Source organism: Calonectris borealis, chromosome 1 (assembly GCF_964195595.1).
Source record: "Calonectris borealis chromosome 1, bCalBor7.hap1.2, whole genome shotgun sequence".
NCBI classification, from domain to species: domain Eukaryota; kingdom Metazoa; phylum Chordata; class Aves; order Procellariiformes; family Procellariidae; genus Calonectris; species Calonectris borealis.
Genome location: NC_134312.1, coordinates 44,194,862 through 44,219,790, shown reverse-complemented (window position 1 = coordinate 44,219,790; position 24,929 = coordinate 44,194,862). Strand labels below are relative to the sequence as shown.

The 24,929-nt window shown below is 37.0% G+C and overlaps 1 protein-coding gene across 2 annotated transcripts in view; it reads right to left on the bottom strand.

Moving 5' to 3' along the window:
- The window catches only part of SYT1 (synaptotagmin 1), a 357,183-nt gene that overhangs the window by 210,974 nt on the left and 121,280 nt on the right, over positions 1-24,929 (bottom strand). For both annotated transcript variants that reach the window (XM_075150488.1, XM_075150480.1), the window contains exon 3: positions 21,278-21,337. The gene's annotated coding sequence lies outside the window, so the exon portion shown is untranslated. The remainder of the gene's footprint in view (positions 1-21,277; positions 21,338-24,929) is intronic.

Here is a 24,929-nt window from a genome sequence, read left to right as displayed (position 1 = left end):
TGGAAGAAAACCAGAGAAAAGCATCAGCAGTTGCGGAAGTAGAAGCAAAGACCAATGCCATATAGAAGCGTTCCCCCACCAGGATCTGGCTTTGAACTCAGTTTCTCAGTACTTTTCTACTCTCCACAAATAACTGTGAAATCTGCTAACAGTGTGTCTTGCCTCCTTCCATTTTAAGTCCCTCCAAGGGAGGCTTTTAATGCATTTTATGCTACAAAACCCGTAGCATTCTGAAAGAATCAAGATGTTAAAGGTCTTGTGCTCATTGGACACACAAAATGAATGGACACTCCTGTGCATTATGTACCTTACTGACTCATTTATAAAATGGAACTAAAACCTTTTCCTCTTTTCACATGGGTGCTGCAAGCTTCTTAATATCCAAGTACTATACCATTACCCTTACTAGATAATAACGTTAAGTATCACAGAAAAGCCCACAGAAAAAAATAATAATCCCGTCTTCAGAGAAAGATTTGAATAGCACATGTGAATACCCCACTAAACAATGAGGATGAAACAAAAGTCTGAGTATCTGCTGTTTCCCTGAGCGTTCTGCATTTTGCTTATATTCTGGAATCCTCTGCCTCAGTTACTTTAGGATACAATTATGCAACTAAAATTGCATATGCTGAAGCCAATGCAAAGGCTTGTTTATTACTAGCAATTCCTATTTTCCAATGTTTGATGTAAAAACTGTACTTTTTTTGGTCTACCCATGTGTGTGGGTATCTACAATGCATCTACAATTATACTACATTATGATAAAATTAAATTAATTGTATGAAAAATACATGAAAAATTTGTTGGGAGGCTTTTTCATGATAAATTATTTCCATTCCAGACTTTGGCTTGGGGCCATTAAATATTAAGACCTGCTTCTTCTTTTAGTATTTTCACCACTGCATAGCTATAGCTTATTATTTTGGAGTTTTAATGTCAAAACGGGAGACAGCGTTCATTCTTATGAACATGAACCTACACATATCGTTATACACAAATGTAAAAATGCATATGCACTATTTAATAGACACATACATCTTTTCATAAACAGAAAAATAAGTGTGCAATAACTCCTCTCTCTGTCTCTCCCTCCCCATACACACACGTCAGCCACAATTTTATATGAATATATATAAGTGGGAAAAAAGAGTACATTTGGTTCACAACCATAACGACAATCCAAATTTAATCTTTTTCCAAGGACAAGTATCTGAACACTGAATTTTTTTGCACAGGACTGAAAATATGTTTTGTTTCCTATGTTAAAAACACCATTGTCCTTTTTATTGAGAATATCTGTCGGATACATAATGAATAATGAAACATTATAACATGATGAAAACATTGTTCATAATGATAACGTTTTGAATCATCAATAGAACATTACTTGATAACATAGTCTGTTATGACATGTTAGACCCAGGCCCAGGGTCTCCTGTTTCTAATGTCATTGCAGAATTCAGGATGGATATTTAAAAATTTAGCAACACAAAGAATATTTTGCAAAAAATTAGTTTCTTACCTTTACTGGTGGCCTTTTCATACTCATTATATATTCACTAACCTTCCATTCTACTTTGTTGCTATTCATATATGAAGAATAACACTAATTCACAATGAAATAAGTTATGAAAGCACAGAATTCGCTTGCATTATTTTTAGACAATACTGAACTCACGTATTCAGATTTTTCTGGAGGCTGCTCCATGTGTTTTTGCACCTGCAGCAGTCATTGCATCAGATTATTATTTCATTTATTCAGACGTATGAATAATAAGCTGAAGGCCAAGTTTTTCAAGCCATTAAAAATGTATTGATTTGTAACCCGATAGCTCATTTTAAACATTTAATTTGTCCAAGTATAATTTCAATCCAAACGACTCCAAATCAAATCACGGACACTTAATCAAAGAATATTCGTTTCTTCATGAGTCTTTTGAAACTGAACTGGTCTTAGTCTGCAGATTTTGAATGCCTTGACTTGTGTTGAAGCAGTGGTTGAAAAAGAGGGTATCCAGCTTGCTTGGGCTTTCCTGATAAATGCAAAGAAGCAAAAGTTATGCTCCATTGAAAAACCTAGGGAAAACCAACCACAGTGAGATACTCTTCTTTCCAAGGTAAAACCAGGAACAACTATGTACAGGACGGACAATAAGCATTTACAATAGAGCAACTGGTTAGCTGAACAAAGCCTGTGCTTTAAACATGCAGTAGCATTTACAAGGGAACTGAGCTGGCAAGCTCATTTTCATTTCAGCCTTAGGTTTGACAAGTAGATGTCAATCAATGCACGGAGGATTCTGGAGTACATGTCTGTTGCCCACTGTAATGTATCATGTAATTTCATATACCCAAACTGGGTTTGGTTGTTCCAGCCTTCCAGACAAGAAGATTTTTCTGAGTCAGCTCTGTGGAAGTCTGCAAGCTAAGTCTTACGCTCAGGAAAACTCAAGCTCACAACATCGTTACAGGCAAAATGGGTAAGCCCCTACGCTCATGTTTTAGCTGAAACGTGACTGGAGAAGGGGAAGTGGCAATAAGTGGAGCCAAGATAGGATGGAAGGAGAAAATACTGAGCATAGAAGTAAGATAAAAGTACAAAAAAGGAAAAATGGGAGACCATTAAGTGAATACTTAAAAGGGGATAAAAAGATTCCTCAATGGAAATTTAGTGTGAAGAGGAGCAGAATGATGTAGAAAAACAAAGGCAGAATAGGGAAAGTGAATTTTTGTTTTTTTTAAGGAAGCTGCCCTATCCAGCTTTTTTAATTTAAGACTTATTAAGAATCAAGCTACTTCTAGTAATAAAAACATAAGAAGACTGATGACTTTCTCTGTCAAAAGGATGACACATCCCCCCAGAACTGACTTTACATAGCTGTGTGGTCACTCTTATTATCCCCTACTTGAGGAAGTGACAAGATAGCAAAGCTTATAATCCCCTTTCAAGTTCATTAATATAACTAAAATACAGACATGCTTTACATCTGTTTTTCCAGTGTTTCAGAATGGAAGTCTTCCAGACTGATAAAGGATCTATTGGTGATAAAGAACTTTCATTTTGCTTGAATGGCAATTCCAAATATATTTTTCATAATACAGCCCAGATGTTGTGCTCTCATAAAGCAGCAGCTCTGAGAAGCTGTAAGAGGAGTGTCTTTCTAAGAACCTATTTGTGCACATTTTAGCCAGGGAACTCTTCCACTGAAGAGGAAAAAAGCACGTATTTGTGAAATTATATTGACCTTGATAAAACTAAAACAAAGAGATTTGAAAATTAAATACAGAAAATTTAAAATTAAAATATCATTCGGAAAGTTTTATATTAAAATTTCTGGATTTTGTCTTAAAAGCTGTTTTTAATTTTATACATTATATACTTCAATTTATACATTTTGTATATGAATTCAGGTCAAAACATGACATGACAGACTGTTTTGTTATTGCTACTGCATGTAATACTAATTTAAGTAAGTTGTATTTATGGATCACAATGATTTTTATTTGTACATGAAGTGCTCTGTGGGAGAACAAGAGACGATCATAAATGGTAACTTGGAAGCTCTAACTGGATGTGAGGAAAAACATTTCCACAAAAGGACAATTAAGCATTGGTATAGGTTGCCCAGAGAGGCTGCAGAAACTCCATCCTTGGAGGTTTTCAAGACTTGCCTGGAGAAAGTTCTGAGCAACCTGGTCTAAACTCAAGTGCTGATCCTGCTTTGAGCAGGAGGCCAGGCTGGGAGACTTCTCAAGGTCCCTTCCAACCTGAATGATTATGTGATTCTACAGTTTCAGAGTCAAGCAAATTCTTTCTCTTGCTTCCTTTGCCAGAGATACCTGCTGCTACCAGCTCCCCTCTCAGTGTGCAAGTATTGTGACCAAGTAGTAATTCCTCATCCTCATTGTTTTATGGTTTATCCTCATCCTAAAAACACCATCACAACTCACGGTAATGAGAAAGTTTGATACCAAGATTTTGAATCAGAAAATAAAATAATCAAAGTGAAGAATTACTGTATTCTGGATCTCTGTGTTACACTGAAAGTGAAAAGAGCAGTTAATCTCATTATAAACTGAGTGCTTATCATACTTTAAAAATAAAATTATATGAAATGGTTAAATAGAGTATTTTATCACGGGTATTAATTACAAAAATAGTGATTTATTGTCCCAATACTGAAATGCCTTGACAAAAAAATGACAAGAAAGACAAACAGGAAACCAGTAGGGCTGATATGAAATGACATATCTTGTTATACCTATTTCTGACAAATCATAAAAATTGTGCTGGGAGAATGAAGAATCACCCACTGTAGGAGAAGACCAGGTTCGAGACCATCTAAGGAACCTGAAGGTCCACAAGTCCATGGGACCCGATGAGATCCATCCCCGAGTCCTGAAGGAACTGGCAGATGAAGTTGCTAAGCCACTATCCATCGTACTTGAGAAGCCTGGCAGTCTGGTGAAGTTCCCACTGACTGGAAAAGCCCCCTTTTTTAAAAAGGGAGAAAAGGAAGACCTGGGGATCTACAGGCCAGTCAGTCTCACCTCTGTGCCTGGGAAAATCATGGAACAGATCCTCCTGGAAGCTATGCTAAGGCACATGGAGGACAGGGAGGTGATTCAGGACAGCCAGCATGGCTTCACCAAGGGCAAGTCCTGCCTGACCAACCTAGTGGCCTCCTATGATGGAGTGATTACATCAGTGGACATGGGAAGGGCTACAGATGTCGTCTATCTGGACCTCTGTAAGGCCTTTGACACAGTCCCCCACAACATCCTTCTCTCTAAACTGGAGGTATGGATTTGACGGGTTGACTGTCAGGTGGATGAGAAATTGGTTGGATGGTCGCATCCAGAGGGTAGTGGTCAACAGCTCAATGTCCAGATGGAGATCTGTGACAAGTGGTGTCCCGCAGGGGTCCCGTATTGGGACCAGTACTGTTTAATATCTTCATCAATGACACAGACAGTGGGATCGAGTGCACCCTCGGCAAGTTTGCAGATGACACCAAGCTGAGTCGTGCTATTGACACACCCGAGGGACGGGATGTCATCCAGAGGGACCTGGGCAAGCTCAAGAAGTGGACCTGTGTGAACCTCATGAGTTTCAACATGGCCAAGTACAGGGTCCTGGACCTGGGTCGGGGCAACCCCCAGTATCAATACAGGCTGGGGGATGAAGGGATTGAGAGCAGCCCTGACGAGAAGGACTTGGGGGTACTGGTGAATGAAAAGCTGGACATGAGCCAGCAATGTGTGCTTGCAGCCCAGAAGGCCAACCGTAACCTGGGCTGCCTCAAAAGAAGCGTGGCCAGCAGGTCGAGGGAGGTGATTCTGCCCCTCTACTCTGCTCTGGTGAGATCCCACCTGGAGTACTGCATCCAGCTCTGGAATCCTCAACACAAGAAAGACATGGACTTTCCATGTCCAGAGGAGGGCCACAAAAATGATCAGGGGGATGGAACGCCTCTCCTATGAAGAACGGCTGAGAGAGTTGGGGTTGTTCAGCCTGGAGAAGAGAAGGCTCCAAGGAGACCTCATTGCAGCCTTTCAGTACTTACAGGGGGCTTATAAGAAAGATGCGGACAGACTTTGTAGCAGGGCCTGTTGCAACAGGACAAAGGGTAATGGTTTTAAACCAAAAGAGGGTAGATTTAGACTAGATATAAGGAAGAAATTTTTTACGATGAGTGGTGAAACACTGGCACAGGTTGCCCAGAGAGGTGGTAGATGCCCCATCCCTGGAAACATTCAAGGTCAGGTTGGACGGGGCTCTGAGCAACCTGATCTGGTTGAAGATGTCCCTGCTCATTGCAGAGGGGTTGGACTAGATGACCTCTAAAGGTCCCTTCCAACCCAAACTATTCTATGATTCTGTGAAAAAATTCACATGTCTAAACAGAAAGAATTATCTGAAAATGCTTCATACACAAGTATCAAAGTCTTTTCAGAATAGAAGTTCAGAACTGTGATCAATATAAGTTTTAAGCTATCTGTTCAATTCCCTAATTCTGCAATGACACATACTGTGCAGTTCCAAGGCAGGCAATGTAGGGCAGCTAAGCAAATAAAACAGTGGCAGAGATTTGTTTAGTTTAGAAAAACCTGGCCAATTGAATCCAATCTGCTTATTTTTTACATCATGCTAATATGGTATTAAAAATATAATAATCAGATTACCACTATTATTAATAAGATAAACTTACATTTGCTATTAATGAAGCAAAAAAGAACAGTGGTCTCTTAGGACCAACCTTCATGGCAGGTTGTATTTTCATCATTGTGGTTTCCATGATCTGAATAGTTTTAATAAAATTAGGCACACAATAAAAAAAGGCCCTAAGAGAAAAGAGCAAAACTCTTAAATGTAAAATAGATGCTGTTTTACAAAACAGTAACTGTTTCTCTAACGGCTTTCATAGCTTACCATAAAACTTGCGGAAGTAAGAATAAACTATGATAGTGAACTGGTAAGATTATTCAAGCCAGACAGAATTGCCTAACCTGGAAATCTAATCTTAGTGAAGCCCATAAAAATGCAGTACACACAGGTGTAAAATATGTAGGCTAAGATGAATTTTGAAGATCAAGGCTGATAATTTACTTCTTACATAGCTAATTATAACTAACTCCTGGACACTTATGTGCCTGGAAGTAAGACTGCAAAAAAAGTTCTGTGTTTTGAAAACTGCATAATTATTTGCAAGTAACCATGGGAACTGGCATTAACCAAAATGTCCTTTTCAGTGCAGCTTTCAATTATACATATAAACTTCATCTCTTCCCCCCCCCCAAGCCCTTTCTTTGTTCCTCAAGCTTTGACATAAAATATTAATTTAGGTGTAAAGAATGAATATAACTTTTACTGTGGAACAGAAAATAACAGTCCAGGCAATAAGAATTGATCATTTTCACAGCTGCGTGTTACCCCCACTGAAATTGGGATAATTATACACAGCCCAGAAAACAACTGCACTATATAGTGACTTTTGATATAGGGCTATTACATATTATTCCCAATTCTCTTAAAGACTATTATTCGCTCCCTTTTATGTACTGAAGTTTTAAGAGACCATGAACATGCCCTACAGTAAATAGACTTTTAAAAACATAGTCATAAATTTAAAAAATAAAGCCACACCTTTTCAAGTGTCACTTGAAGAAGACTACAGAATTTAACCATTTTGTATGGAAAGGTAATTTTTTTCATTCTCATAGTCAGTAGCTAACACACCATCTTGGGACAAAATTCAAAGTTTCACCTATCCGTGAGTGAACCGCTCTGTATTTCTTTAGCATTTTTGTTTAAGCTGCACTGTTACCTGGAAAGTCCAAGTAGGCATCATAGTAAAAGACATGGAAATTAACTAATCTCTTCTTCCATAATCATAAATATCTAAATCACCCACCTACAGAAATCAGGCTTAAAGAAACCAAATATTTACCAATCGCCAGCAACTGACAGAATGGTGAACTAAAGGGAGTTAATTAGGCAAACTCCTTTTGCTAATTTATCTCAGATATGCATCTTTAAATAAAAAGCTGTATCTTGACAGCTCTACTGGAATAAATGGGTGGCATTTTAGTAATTATAATTCAAAAGCATCACACAGTGCTTTGAATCGGACAGGCTCAGTCTCTGGGGAAGGGCCATCTAATGGGCTCTCCTGAAGAAACACTCAGCTGCTAGTTTAAAAAGCACCATTACTGTAACCTGGGGGGTGAACTGATTGCTTGTCCTGATAGCAAGTGTTATTCACTGTGAGCACTAGAGAAAAGACTGAGTTTCCACAACCAGGCATAAAGACAAATCGCGTAAGTGGGAGAAGAGTGCAGGAGCAAAATCAAGTAGACTACAACATGTCATCTGACTTCCTGCTCTGGATGTGACAGCTTTAGCAACTGCCCATCTTATAGTGGTGACTGAGAAATGGAAAGTCAACTTTCTTAAAGTACAGGGTCTCCTGGCACGTATGATGATCACGAAAAATTCTTGAAGCTATTTTCAAGGTCTCAAGTTTCAAGGCTCATAAGGTTAGACAATATAGACACTAGCAAATATTTACTAGCCACCTGCGCATCCAAATGCACTAAACAAACACCGAATAAAACATTAAATGTCAAGAACATACATGTAAGATGCATAACACCAAGAATATAATAATACCAAGCATAAAAAAAGAGAGGGGAAAAAAAAAAAAAGGAAAGAAAAAATGCCAAAACAACCAAGGAGGGAAAAAACCACATATCATAATAGAAGAGAGTAACATCCTTTAGAACTGACTCACCTTCTTTATTAGCAAGATTTACCTAGCTAGAATTCACATCCTACCTAGCAACAACAATTAAATACAGTAGAAACGTGATTTATTCTCCACTGAAGGAGAAAAACTTCTTCTCTTGGAAAATTAAATGAGTTTCGTTAAAAAAGCACAAGCAAATAGAATTTGAAACTTTCCCCATAAAACTTCCCCATACCAGCCAGCATTTTTCCAGTGGACGTCTCTGTAGACTATGAGCTGTGCCAGCAGATACATCCTGCACAGGATCACTGCTTTGCCACAGATTCCACTGTTTTATCAGCAAAGCATCTACCAGACCCTCCTCCATACACGAGAAGTATAGCTCATCACCACTCAAAGCATTTGCCTTTTCTGTTCAAGACTGTAATTGATTTCATAGGTTATCTTTTAGTACTGCTAATGTGAAGACTACCTTGTTCATATGAGTTAATAAGGCACCGGGTATACATGTCCAAGGAAGGTGAGAGAATCAAAGCAGCGTACATGTTAAGTTTACAATAACTATGTAAATTCCTGTGAATTTTCTATGATCTATACAGTATTTTATTGGTGATAAGGTAATTAGCAATATTGATATATGAAACTCCATCCAAAAGCGAAGCAACAAAACTCACTTCAGGTTTCTTCTAAGGAAAGTCTTGTATTGGAACTCATTGTTCCAGGGGGAAAAAAAAAGTGATGTGCCAGTAAATTTGACCCAGCAGAGAAGCATCACTGCCCCAACAGCATCAGAAAATGACAAGGCAACCAAACTATGGATAAGCTTCTGCCAAAAAACCTTAAAAGCAATAGACAACTTTGCTTACCAAGGAAAAGATATTTGTACAAAATAGATAGTCAAGTCCTAATATACAGAAATACATACATTCTCATAATTAGTCAAGCTGCTTCAGCATGCTCTCCGTAAAGGTACTGAAATTGAGTGATGTGCATGTACCATTATCAGTTTCCCAAAAACCCAACTGAATTACAATTGTTCATTAATGGTATACAAAACCCACACATCCAAAACACACTTGAAGCCATTTAATCTGCGAACAAGCATCAACATACACTACAGACACCTAACTGAAAACATCTGAGACAGCATTCTACATCATTTCAGGGTACAACTGTTGCCTACAGATCAGACAACATTTGTCACTGCCAAGTATTTCTACTGTTTTTTTACCAGGCACAATCTAGAAGAAAAATGTAAAGCTTTCTGAATGGCTACTCATATTTTGGGTGAAAATGACAGAAGTTCTACAGAAAATATACTGGAGGTCAAGGCAACCACAAGAGAAATACAACTAGCAGCAATTTTTCATCAGGGTATCCAGAGGAGCTTACTAGTATTTTGACAAAATCTGTACCTTCATTCTTCTAGCTTTAAGCTGCCATTGCTCTTGTTTACCAATACAGCTAACTCATACCTGTAACAAATATCCTTTCCATTACACCTTTTTTACATCTTTCAGATGTAAATAAACAAACATTCACCCTTAAATAAATAAATATTCAGCCTTTAGAACAGAATTCTTGGGCCTCTTCTTTTCTTACATATACTACTATTACCTCTTAAATTACCAAAGAACACCACCCTTATTTTACCCTGCCCACCTTTATTTCTATAATTTCAATCTCATGCCCTTTCTGAGATAAATCGATGTTACAAGTCACATCAAATTCTAGGCGACCAAATAGATTTCACCCAATCAGAGAAGTAAGAGGTAACAATAGATGTATTAAGTACCTTAAATGAATGCAGTTACTATGGAGATCCCTTTTAAATCTAAATAACTGTGATCTTTTGTCCTTCCTCTTCTGCATTATCACTGCAAGTCCCTAATTCTTTCTTTTCTATCCAGTACAGCATACTATATTTTGAGTATAACTATTTCTACATGTGGACTAAAAAAATTTCTTGTCCCTGAAAAATAAATGAGCAAATCGTTTTTCCTATTGGCACTACACCAAGTCCAAACATGATAACTGAGCTTAAGAAGTCAGCAACGTGACAGCTGATGAATGCTTCTATTTAGAAACATTCTGACATTTCCTGTTCTCTAATTTTGGTGGTTTTTTCTTGGTACCAGTCAGGGGTGTGTTCGCTTGTGACATCTAAAATTGTGACTGGAACCCAAGGTTCATCTGCTACTCCTGCTTATTCTCATGAGAAGTACTAACTATACTTCAATTAACTTTAAAAAAGCTTACATATAAACGTTATCTAAATCTCCTGAAAAGTATTTCTAATTCTCCAGTTTGAGATAACTTCCATAAGGCAGGTTGCACCATAGCATAAAATCAACTGACACAACGCCGGTCATTCTAAATCTGTGAGTTTCAAGTTGTTAAATGAATTGTCCAACTACCCTGTCATAACTTTCTCTGTTAAAGAAGATGTGACAGCACTTATATTGTACTCCTAAGCTAAAAAACTGATGAAGCAACATTTTGGTAACCAGTATATATGTCTAGGAATAGGCAAGGCTGAACAGGAACAGGTATGCTGTATGCCAATTCACCTCCCAAGAGCCACACATAACGTTTGGCAGCACAGTGGTGTTGAGCGCTATAGAAATGCCTTTACTCATACCTAAATCATCAACTTTATAGACAATCCTTAGAGAAGGCTTTAATGTGCCCTTGTAGCCATGGTGCTTTTAAGCAGCAATGATTCACAACTGTCATACAGTTCTAGTGTTAACTGGTTTCCTTGCATGGTACCATGCAGTTCACGATACTCTACAACTCATAACCCATCTCTTTCTCCTTTACTGACCAATAGATTAACTCGCAAAACCAGTTTATTAGTCAGTAAACACAGATTGTTACACAGTTTATTGAACCCTGTACACATTTTTTAAAATCTCCTATTGATACTGCATAGAAATGGATGTGCTGTTTCTGAAAAATAACAACTTGCTTAATCATCCATTTTTATTTTCAGCATTGTATCTGTATCACTCAGCTGACTGATAGTTGCACTTTGGTGGCGTTGTTCCTGGGAAGCTAATGTTGAAGAGATGCTGTAAACCTGATTTAATACATTGCAACAAATAAAAGGACACTTAGGATTAATAAAACAGAGCTTTATTTAGTCTGTAGAAACAAGCAGATCATTCAAATAACCCCTCAAGGTTTCATAATCTTACCATAACAATTTCCATTTTTATACGCTAAATCTTAGAGATTCCTTTTCCCAAGTCTAAGACTGTCTTTTTAATAATACACTTTTCTTCATTTAAGACTCCTAAAATTGAGTTTCACCGTAAAAATAAATCATTTTCCAGAGCTTCTGGTTGATTTCTTTCAATTCAGCATTGGAGCTTCAGCTGGGAGAAAGCTATTTGACAACTGAGGACATAATGTTCCAGCAAAACAGAGGAAAAAAGCAAGAGAGACACAGAGAGCGAAAGCGTGAGAGCACACATGCATGCAAGAAGAAAAGGAAGAAACACAAACATGGGGTTTTTTTTGAGCTCTTAGTAAAATATCCAATCAGCAGAAAACAGAAGCTCTTCAAACAGATCAGACACAGCATGCTATAGGCAGATAATGTGGAGAAAGTACTATATGCTAAAGCTAAGGGTTTAACTACCAACAAAAAGGCACAGAGATAGTGTATTCATCTATCATCTATAACCTTATAGCCCCATGCCCATAGTACACAGAAAAGGAAGAAGTAGCAGAAGCAAAGCTACAAAGACAGTTTGCTGACTGCGGTAAAGAGATGCCCAAAGAGCTCTGAGCTTATGTCAAGGAAACAAACACTTCCAGAGGGAATAGGTACAAACCTCAGGTTCCCTCACTGTTCTATAGCATGACAGAGTAAGATATCTGGGCATGGGGAGGAAGGAATGTACATATAAAAACAAGTACTTTCTGTCTAGATAAACTGCTGATCACATAAATGAGTACCATCCCAGCTTCAGTACCTCTTTGCAAGGTCAGTCACAACCTAGTTACAGCACTCCAGCAGATGTAAGTGAAAAAAGCCGTATTTTATCCCTATTGTTATCCTTTTCAAAGCAGTGTTATGAAGAAGATCAGGGACTATGGAAACTACAAAAAACCAAATTAGGTGACGCTGCGGAAGGAGGGATCTTTTCCAGAAGAGTATGGCCAATGTAGCTCTAGAAGGAAAACTAAGATTTAGGTAGAGCTGCCAATGAGACAGCAGCAAAGGGAGAAACATGGGAATAGAAACAAAAATGAAAGGAGAAAGGAGAATCAGAAGCAATGTCGGGCTAGATGTCATAGTAGTTTATAGCAAATTAGGATAATTATACTAGAGCTTTCCTCTTCCCTAGCCCCATCTCATTATTCAGGCTTGTAAAGTCTGCTGTTTTTTCCCTAGGAGAAAGGCAGGGAGAGTTTATATTGGTAAAAAATGCAGCAAGAAACTCTGTTGGATGTTTGTAGGATTTGTTCACAGTCTTATACAGGTATATTCAAGATCAGGAAACACCAAGAAGCCAATTTTTTTTTAAAGTCATAGTTATTTAACAACAGATACCATCTCAGGTTTTTTTAAGATACATCAAAAATAATTAGGTACTGATGAACACATTCATCAAACAGACCAACATACTGACACTTTCTAAGCAGCATGTGCTGCTGGACAAATCAATATTCAGAACAGTCTCAGTGTCTGAAAGAATAACAGTAAGTAACAGCAGCACATAGTTCTGTAGTTCTTCAAGGTCTTCGCAATACTTGAAATGGTATCAGCTCATTCTTTACATGCCAGCAACAATACTATCAATTTCACTACAGGTGTGAATTCCAAACCCCCTGGGAAGTTGTTATGTGCCACCATATCCATTTTTAAAAAGAAAGCAACTCAGGGGGTTTAAGCAAGTTGCTCATGTCCACTAACATACCCTCAGAAAATTTCAGTATCGGACATCTGGATTTCTTCCATGCCTTTTCTTTTTTTCCTCTTTTTATTTTTTTTTTTTTATTCTTTTTTTTTTTTCTTTTTTTGGGTCTACATAAGCACTCCTCAAGCTGTGAAGCAAAATTTAACAGCAAAAAAGATCCCCAAATTAATTAAAAGTAGAGTTAGTTAAGTGAAGTTCTTTTTCGGAATAGCGCAGTGAAAATGTGACACAAGAGATACACATTAATGAAAAAAGAACTTCCAACAATCGCCCCAAAAATGCTTGACAAGTACAAGAAACACTTCCCTCTAATTCATGATAGAACTTAACAGAGTGATCCCTGCTAGTACTGTCACAAAGAGACTGGAGGAAACGAAATCTCACTATTGATCAGCCACGAAGGACAGCGCACATACGAATGGGAAAGTACAGCTGTCAGACTTGTGAATGCCAGAAAGGTGTGAAAGCCATTGTATATGATCCATGATGGGGTTGGATAGCATCGCACCGCTTTCCACACGCTTAAAATCACTTGTTCTGCTTCAAAGGCAAATAGTGTAAGTAGAATTCTAGTTGTGATTTAATATAATGAGCCTACTCAGCAGATTATTAATATAAATGACAATTATTAGTTCTGGAGGAAACAGTCTTTAAAATATATGTGAAAATAGAACAGAGAGCGGGCTTGCAAAACTCTTGTGCATTAACAATGCTTTCATATAAATTACATATAACCTGCCTTTTTTTGAACAACTGTTTTTTAAAGGAAGTCAGGTTTCAAATTCTTTCATATTTTTAAAACGGATATGGAATTAGTCCACAAGGATTGGGATGTGGACTGGTTTTCCAGAGTGCAGCTGGAGTGTCTGCACTAACAGGTCATAGCTCCAGACACCGAGGCTGCAAATAGTCAAATTTCAGAGAAAATACAAAAATGACAACAATATAGCAACTGAGATGTAACAATTCCTTATTATAAGCATAGCTGTGTACTGCAAACATTTAGATCTTTTTGAGGAGCATATGGCTTCATATATAAAAAGCTACTGATTCTATTCTCCTTAAGAAATGTCTATGTACATAATTATAAAGTTTAGATGTAATACCCATTTTAAAACCTCCCTAAATGCATATTTGCCCAATAGACCATAACTCTCCAAAAGGAATCACTGTTATCTGCAGGATAAACTATTAACAGTTTAATAGCTAGTGATTTATTATCTAATGGTTTCATGCAGTTTAAAGTTCTTAAAATTATTATCCCTGAAGTAAAATTAGATCTTTAAATAAACCCTGTTGGTGTTAAGCATTTCATTTAAACTAAAGATTCAAACACTGAGACACGCTTCTAAGAGCAAAACTCCATCAAGAATGGTTAAGGTTGCACAGTCTAAATGACATCTTATTCCTTTTTTCTCATCCTTCTTCCTAAAACAAATGTTCTCACTTGGCATCACATCTTATAAGGATGAAACAGGCTTATGGTATAAAAGCAGCCTGGGCACTATTTCTGTTAGAAATGAAAAGGTATTGGGAGACCTATTATGTGAAAGATCAAAGTGTACTGCTGTACAGTACTAGCACAGACCTCCAGGCTATCATGCATTTTACACAGTATTGCCAGACTTTGCAATAAATGTTTGGGAGTTATCCTTGGAAGCTCCAGCTCCTGGATTCATGTGACTGCATGAAAATCTCACTCTTCAATAAAAAATACACTTCTAAACCTTGAGATTTTGGAGGGACTGAAGCAGTCCAATGGAAATCGGGCAGTAATGAGAAAAACTCCCAAATACACGGCTCATGATAAAAACAGAATCTTAGTATCTTTAATGGCTTAACTAAAGCTTTTTAATTGGCGAGATTGGAAACATGGCCTATATGTTATATGCTTTATGATCACCATGTTCAAAAACTTGTGCCTTCAGTACAAATCACTGTTGTTCCATTTATTAGCATAACTACAAGAGTCATGAGTATGAAATACATAATCAACATTGCTGTAAAAGCCCTTGTGCAGAGGCTCCTCTCATGGCAAAACCACATCTGTGCCTCTTTAGTTTGCAGTACAAAACTGAAGGTGTAGCAGCAGAAGCACACTGCAGACACACTATCAATATATTTGATATATTCCAGAGCACTCCTAATCACTCCTAATTTCTAGCTGTTCTAAAGTATATCCCCCCTGACCAAATCACCTAATCCAAGGAATCATGTTTTTCCAAATATACTTAATTTTGAATTTTGTATTTTCAAAATTATTTATTGTAAGAAAAAGTCTACAATGCCCATTGTCATGCACTTCAGAAATCAATATAAACACAGCAGATTAACATCATAAAAAAAATTTTTATGTGCTATTTTTGGTAATGGCTTCGCTAAACATTTTTACTTACATGGGAAAGTGAGTAACTGAATTTCCTATTCTCTTTGCATTTTCAGAGGTAAATGTTGTCAGTATACTAGTAACTTAAAGATATGATTGCAAACAGGTCTAAGATGCATCTTTTCTCATTTCTGAATAAACTTATTTGAATTAGTTTCATTCACATAACAAAAGCTGTTAAAATGTGGTGTTTATGATTGCTATGTGTCTTCAAAATAAGATTTATAGTGTAAGATTTTGAAAGAAGGAAACAAAGAAAATCATAATTGAAGAACAAACTCATACTTGGAGAGGATTCAAAACTGCCAAATAATGTTCCTTAGCTGTCACCAACTCCATGCCGGGGTGTCACCTTAACCTGTATGTACATAATCACTTATATCATATTAGTTATTTTTTGAGTTAATCTTCATGTACCATAAATAGTTCAGTTGACAAGGAAGTCTATCCTCTTGGTTCCTAATCAAAGCGTAAGTCACTACAAGAACAGTGACAGAACAGTGACAGAACTGGCTATCTACAATTCTCTAACGAAATGTGGGCTGGAATTCACCTACCAGGAATTACTAAGGTATGTATCCGAATCTAACCTTGTAGCCGTTAGAAAAGGATTGTGCAAAGAGATTAAGAAATAAAAACGAAAGGTAAGTACCGATTAGAGCTCACACTCACAAAAAAAGAACACCAAACTGCCCCAAAAAAGCACACAACACTGCAGATGCCTATTCAATTTGTTTGATTGTATTTAGAGACAGGACTACAATAGCAGTTACCAGTGTCAGCAAAGCTGCATTGTGATGACACAGTATAATTCTTCTTACTGAGAGATTTTAATCACAAATATTAAATACAGTCAGTTACTAAAAAGTAAAAAAAATTCAAACAAAATATCAACCTCCCCATTCAAAAACACAGATAACATAAAGCCATAATAAAAACTGCAGGAGAAAAGAAAATTTGACATTAAAACTTCTTTGTTATGTGGATCATAGAAGCAGTTCATTATCATAGCTTCTTGGAGGTTCCCTCAGTAATTGTGTAAAACTGCTGCCATGTGTATACACAGTATGACTTAATGCAAAAAAAAACCTTTTTAAAATGGAAACTTGACATTACTCTGAAAGAGCCTGATTTAAAATCATAGCCAAGTTGATATTCAATGTAATGTTTAAAAATAGCAAATTATAGTACAGGAGCATAGTATACAAGACAATAAAACAAGCACATCTTAAACCTACTAACCGAAGCTGGCTTGTGAAGTTCCAACGAGCAAATTAAGCTAATAAATATTTTGCTGTTGAAATCTAATGTGCAAAGGTGGTTAAAGTCCACTGCAGCAGCATCAGCCCATGCATTTGGTTCCTACACTTAAAAAAGGTGCTCATTTCTTTTAGTGTTTTTTGGTGGACACAGAAGCACTTGGTAAATACACTTGTATTTCAGAATAAATACATACAATAACATTGAAAAATGGAAAATACAACACCGATTTCCAGTGCAAAACTTCCCAGTAATAAGCAAAATATCAGCCAATAATTTATTGAAACCATTAAATGGCTTAAACAGTTAAATTCCTTGCTGAGAAAAATATGATTACGTGACTTCTGGGGCACTTGGAAACCACATCACTTGAAAATGTGTCTAGAAAAGTACGTGTTTACCAATTGAAGAAAAAGCTGAGAAGCTGCAGCAGATAAATTAAATAGTAGAGAGTAATCAATCACGGTGCTAAAATGATAGATGACAACTAAACTGAAGCCCCAGGGAAGTACAAACACAGAGCCATTTTGCAAAATTAGGTTGCATAACTAGCATACCTCAAAGCAGTACAGAATCTAAACCCATGTCAGAGATCTCACATTAAAAAATGCAAAGCTGTGTCTGTAATACAAGATTGATAAAAAAAAGAAAAATGAGGTTTTGAGGCATAGAATTTTGTAAGCATACGAGTCACAGAGAATATACTACTCTGAATAGTCTTAACAGGATAACCAAAACAGAGACAAAATAAAAAAACCTTTACACTATGCAAATGTTACTATATAATTTACCAGAAGTTCATACTTCCACTGTGGGAGGAAAAAAAAAAAAAAAAGAAAAGTGAAACTAATTTAGGGGAAGACCTCAGTAAAGAATTCAGGTAGTGTGAACACTCAAATGAACCATTTTATCCAAGCCTGCAGTATATGCACATGAATTTTAATGGGCAATGACAAAACCTGGGAGCACAGGGAATGAGGGCACCTCCATGCTGCTTCTGGATTACTATATTGCAATGACTGAAATCTTAATGTAAGGGAAGATTATTGTGATTAGTAGAGAACATTCAGAAACTACAGGCTCATTTCTTTTTGAAGGCTCATGAATTCAACTTTTACAAAACTGACCCTTCCAAAACCAAGGAACCCTTCATTTAGCTACTTCATCTCCGGTACATTACATACCTTTAGATATAATACGGTAAATGGTAAAATATAAAACACGGTAGCTTTCAAAATAGCTATTAGGGTAAACAACGGTAATATTGCATGCTCATGAGCTAATGGTAAGTATAACATGAATTTAGTTCCTCTACATGTAATGGAGTACAATAATTTTCAGCAGGCCAAGCCTCCTCTCATCTGCTCACCGCAGAGCGTGGTTTGGCCATCCTCCTCCTGGACTAGCGCTTTGTTAGTGCAGTCTCCTAATTTATGTCACATTACCTGAAATTGTCTTTATTAAACAAGAATAATGAAAAAATTGTTATTAACCAGCAGCCACCAAAGATGTCAATTATTTGATAAACCAAAGTATGTGGCAAATGAAATTTGATTGTTGCTGACTATGTGAGGACAATGGACACCTTTTTCGGAACACATATTGCAAGATTTTTTCCCTCCTCCACAAAGGATGAGATCTTTTGCAATATCAAAGCCAAATGACAAAGGCCCTTGCATGTAAAACAAAGATGAGAACAATGAAAACCCACAAAATATAGTATATATTATGACTTTTATTTTATCCTTTTCTTAATAAGAACAATATTAATTTTGTCTTCTTCGTATATCTGGAATCGAATATTTTTGCCTCTCAGCACTGGGTATTTTAAATTGTAGGTTTTAATTCAGGTTGGCAAAAAAAAAGTATTTTAAAACAAAAATCCACAACTTATTAATCCCAATGTCAGAAAAATGACTTGTTGCTTAGTGTATGAATACCATAGAGTTCACAAGGGTGTTTTAAGCAAGCCCAAAGGTAGCATACATGAACTTCCTTACATGGCTGAATGGGTAGCCTGATCAAGCTGGTAACATTGCTCCTCACTGATGATGGATGAGAGATAGATGTAATTTTATTTCTGTTTTATTATATTCCAAAGAGAGTGTTAAATAAATTACACATTACAAATGTTAAATAACCACTGTACAGTTTCATTTCTGTAATTATATATTCATTGTTAGATCATTTGTAGTTTATAATCACAATACCATGACTGATAAAATTAACTGATGGGTACTATGAAAAGGTTCTGTCAAGCTATTCTGCCAGCAGGAGAGAGAGAATTTGTATGTGATGGAGTACCAATAATAGGTGATTAATTTTTTCTCACTATACGCAAATAAATCCATGCTATTCTTAACAGCTGCCTGTGAGTTCTGACCACTTGACACAGGAATACAAGTGACGAAAAAATCTTTGAGTGTCTGTAGTAGTGAAATTTACTTTCTACAAACAGGTCTATAACAACTTATGAATTTTTTGTATACATATATTAGTTGAATTATACAAATTACCTGGAATTGCTAATATTTATGCATGTAACTATCAGTCATCTGCTGCCAAAAGTTCCACCATATCTTTCTGCATGTCAAATAAAAATTGCAAGAGCTGACCCATATTACAATATGTTGCAACCCTTCGCAAATTTCTTAGAGAGATATATATGGCATTATTCTGTGCATTATTACCCAACAATACCAATAATGCTCTTGATCTGCAGAGTATCTATTTGATACCAGAAATAGCAAGCTCAAAATTTGCCAAAGATCGGGAACATTCTGCAATGCAGCTCTGCCAAGAGGAAGAGGAGATGGCCCTGTGTGGGAGATGTGAGGAGAAACTATGACATTGGAGCAGATTAGCTGTGTAGGTAAAACACTAGAAAGGGTGAAGAGAGGTATGATAGCATGTAGGGAATATAAACCACAAGAGTCACGGGGGGAAAGAAGAGAAAATGGAAGGAAAGTATGATTGACAGAAGCAGCAATGGAAAGTTAAGAGGAATAGATAAATAAGATAAGAGTTTTGAGAATTTTTTTTTAAACTGTTTTCTTTTTCTTTTCCTAATGAATTAGAAATTTTTCTTTTTCATTTTCTAATGATCTTCTGGAACATATGTACGATGCGTTATATGTCTAAAAATGCCTACTGGTAGCACAGTTTAGTACATTGCACCAATTTTCAAACAACCATTATGCTGCCCTCAGCTTCAGTGAAATGTCACACACATTTCCTTTCATGTTGCCTGATTAAAAGTAATGTTAAAACCCATCATTGAACTTGGTTGCCCAGAGAGATACTGGGCATTTCTTGTCTGTTGAGGTTTATACATATTCTTTTCCATCAAAGAGTTTTATTTTTACTGCTTGTCAAAAAATATTCAAGATTTACTTCTATCCAAAACTAGTCTGTTCCATACACCAGTTTGGCTGAATGAATAGAGATTTTGTATAAGACAATAAAATTCCTTCAATTTTACTACATGATATACTGTCAAATGTATATTCTATAAGCAGAATGGTGCTGAAGAGCACATATTCTCTGTACATTACTTACTGTCCACAATCTTCTACCACAAAAAGGCAGGCTCTGTTAGCACCTAGCATAGAGGAACTGTTTTGTTGGAACTGTTGATAGAAATGTCTTAACACACATTCACCCACTTTGGTTCTCAAAGAATACTGCCACCTTTTAATACTCAGTAATGCAGTACACCCATATACCCTGCTACGTTTCCCAGGGCATATTACTTAGGATTGGCAATAAAAGCAGTGTCTGTTCTCTGTTGTATCACGACTGGTACTTCACCAGCAGCCTGAGATTCTTTTCAGAGGCCAACATCAATAATATCATCCACAACACAACCATGGCTCACTTTCTTGTCTCAGCGAGTAATCTTAATTTCTTGATGTTTTATAAACCTGTAGTTACCAAAGGCCAGTGCAGCCATGCATTGTGACTGGTCATACAGTGCAGTGAACAGCACAGCTCTGACCGGGGCAGTTCAGAACAATTAGTCAGTGATTAAATGGTTATCACAAACCCATAAAACTCTCTTACTCATGTCCCAACCCAACAGGATTTGACTACGCTGATAAATCTAAGCGTTTTTCTGCGAAATTTCAGGTGTGAGCAAATGTTAGTGTAACACTATTTTTAGCTTGGTACCTTCTAGTATTACAATTCACTTTTGCTGAGAAGAAAAAGGCAATATTTTCAGTATGGGTAGCAATGAAGACACATCGTGTGGATTATCTGGGCCTCTTACCTAAGATGATTATAGGATTAATAAAAGTCTACCCCTGTGAAATGAAACTCAGTTGGATAAAGGCAGAAATGCTCACTGCACTAATTTCTTACAGTTGTTAAAAGAACTGTGAATAAGAAAAAATAAAAAAAAAATGGAAGTACAAATAGTGTTCAGAGTACGTAATCCGGTCACTTACTGTTCACAATACAGACTGTCTGCTTAACTCTTCTCCTTGTTTATTCAGGACTCCACGTTTCTGTAAGGAAAACAAACACATGCATTTATCATCTGCATAAAATAAATTACCTAGTTTCATTTGAGCCATAGAAGTTTGTCATTTTCATATTTAGTTTTGGTTTACTCCAAGATTTAAAGCCTTGGGTTTTTATGAAAGCATCCAGAAGAGAAAATCCACATCGCTCCTTTTACTTAAAAGGCAAAGTTTCCAGTCTTGGGTACAACAATAGCAGAGATGGGAAATCCACAGGTTCGGGGGACAAATCTCTTTTGAAACCTCATACCAAATTCTGGGCATCTGAATTGCATCTGGGCACCTGCAGCTCACCCCAATTCAGAAAAAGTGACAGGCTTTCACACCTATGAGGTTGGCAATCCTCTGGCCAAAATTAAATTCTCACGCTGTATTAGATCTTGGCTGGATTATCCCATTAAACTGAGGAGTTAAGAAAGAAACAATGTGTACCTCCAATGACAGCCACAGCCTCCCCCACCGCTGCTGGAGGAGAGTGGGACACGCTGCAGAGGGGGGTTTGATGCATCAGTCCCACTGTTTCATGCAGACAATTAGCGTAATAAGCACTGATCACAGCACACCAGCTGCTTAGCCTTTCTTGGGTAGTTTACAGGCATCACAACAGAGGTGAGTTTTTAAGGCAGGATTTGAAGGAACACAGCATACTGGCTTTGCAGATTATTACTATTAACAGCTTTCATGAACGAAGGCTGCATGAGAGAAGGGAGAAAATCGGGACTGATGGGCAATAAGTGTTGCAATAAGGGCAACATTCACGTGAAAGAGCAGGCAGGATCAAGTTGTAAAGGCACTTAAATGAGAAGATGATCAATTTTGATGCGGTTAAAAAAGGGAGCCAAATGCAGAGTTACCAAGATCGGTAAATGTATTTTTAATTTTACATCAACTTTGTCAGAGGAAAATGAAACTGCTGTTATCTAAAATTGTCAAACTATATCACATCAACCCTTACTCTAGTCTTCAAAAAAGGCAAATCACGATTCCATCCAGCATATCACCCTAAATTAACCAGGCTACCATCTTTCATGACTCAAATAATAAAGGATTCAGAACATAACTGATTAAAAAATGTAATTTTCCCTTCTTTTTAATTAAAAAAATTAATATTGTCTTCTGTATAGTTCTGTCAATATCTATGATATTCCAGAAATCACTCACTTGCATGTCAGTCTACTGAAGAAACCTGTTAGGCAACAAGTAGCAGCTGTTTGGAGCTGAGGGCTATATAGTCCGTGAGTCCGAAGCATACAATATTATGTTGTTATTAAGTTTTAAACTTTTTTGAACTGTAGCGATTAGCTCTTCTGTCTAATCGCCTATTTCATGCCCTAGACATCAGTGAGGAGTTGTGGAGCACTGGAACAATGCAAAGTTAGCTGGACAATGATATGAAACCCTCATTCAAAAGGGTTTAGAATAATTTAGATGCTGGTGTAAAACACAGTGGTGGGATCAACTCACTTCTTTCCCAGAGTTTGTAATACATCTGACAATAGTCTCAGCAGGCTTGACATTGCTTGGTGCTCCTTATTAGCTGTATAAAATGTCCTGGTACAGGCCACGACTGTGAATCTGAACTACTGTACTCCCAATACCTCTTCAACAGGTTCAACCAAAACTTTGCCTCAAGCCCTCCCAAACTGAGGGATTTGAAATTCAGACACAGTCAGAGACAGGTTTCAATTAAAAGCTCTAATCCCAACCTACATCCGGGGTTCAGAGCCAGGGTTTTGGTACAGGTCTCTGTGTACATCTTGGATTTGAATAGAGGGAGCTGCAAGTGCCTCAGAGAAATTAACACAGAGAGTCACACCTGCTCTGCGGTACACTGTCTCCATCTTCCCCTGTTTCTCTAAGCTGTCTGTGTCCAGCTGTGTCATATTATTACTGAACCTTTCAGAAGATTAACTATTTCCTTCTGCTGCAAAGACAGAAAATGGAAAGACAGATGTTTACTTGAGTATTAATTGGAAATAACTGAACAAAAATACAGGTTATGTGCTAGATTAGAGAAGCAAATTTAAGCAAAACCATGAGTAAGTGTGGTGCTTCACTTAGTGCAAACAGAAACAGCCTGCCTGCTCCTTGAAGTTGACAGACGGAGTTTCCAAAACATGAAAAACATAATGCAGATCTGGAATAAATAAGTAAAAACCAACCAATAAAAATCAACAATAATCAAGGAGACTAAATATCAGCCCTCTTTGCAAGGATTTGCAGAGCTAAAATATATATAGAGAAATAAACAGGAAAGATTTGCATTTCTCGAGAAAGAGCAAAAAAATTACCAGAGAAATTCAACTGTGTTTCTATCACTTACTATGAAACACAGGCTATTTTTTTGAGATTGTTGGAAGATTAATTCATTCACCTTTGGTTATGGACTCCTGTGGGTCTTCAGTGCAGGAGATCCCCTGCAGTGACAACTATATTTCCAGAGCTACAAATAGCATCTGTCATACCGCTAGTATCATCCAAGGCTCCATTTTCATTTCGAGAATATTTGCAAGGGAAGAGTTTTCCTAATGAAACCATTGGAAATATCAACAGAAACACATTTTGATATGCCTGAATACATCTTGTAATATCCCTTTGAAGCGTAATCTATATTTTACAAATGGTATCTACAGAAGATACTTTAGGGCATGTAATTTTAGGGTTAGTAATCATGTAAACGATCTGCAACTTTTACTTTAGTTAGTCATAAGGATATGCAAAAGCAATCAAAACAAAGCCTTTTTTGGTTAATTCTAGGCTCTCTGTTCCCAGTTACCTTTAGTAACCAATTATGGAAATAGTCCTATCAAGCTGGGGGAGAAGAACTGGACTTCTAAAATAAACAAAGTTCAGTCAGCCACACTGAATTTAAGAATATACATGCATATCTTTGCTCATGAAATGAAACCCTACTCCACTGCAAGGAAGGGAGTCTTTGCAGTTTTTCTCAGGAAACTCTTGTTTAACTCATACAGAAACAGAGTAGATTTACATTTACTACGTGTGACAAAGAACATTTTTAGCATCACAGAATCATGGCAAAAATAAGCCCCTTCTATTACATGCTTCACTATTCATTGTGAACTGTAATATAAAAGAGAAAGGGGAAGTTGCATGGTAATTAAAGACTTCTCAAGATCTCCTAGGCCATCTGCAGTTTATTTATTCTATTACCAATTTACAGCCAGGAAGAACCGTGTGATCTTTTACAAACTCCATGAAGAAACAATTTTTGTCTGTTTAGGATTATGGGCTAAACACTCATTAGTAGAGCATATGGCTGTTATTTGAATATTTTTCTCTCTCCTCTTTCAAACATTGAGGAATAAATTTGCAAACTGAATCTCTATACTCTGGAGTAATAAAGAGCTGCTAATACATCATCATTATGGTTTAGTGACAGTTTGAGAGCACAACTGGACAACATTTTTGTTATGAAGAACTAAAAGCTCTGCAAATCAGTTTCAGGAGGGTTTTGGTTTTGACAGAGCTGAAACTTAGCCCAGGTTTGCTGAGGAGTTTATTGATTGTCTTTCAAACCTGAGGACATCCCTTCATGTGGCGTATCTGGGAGGTT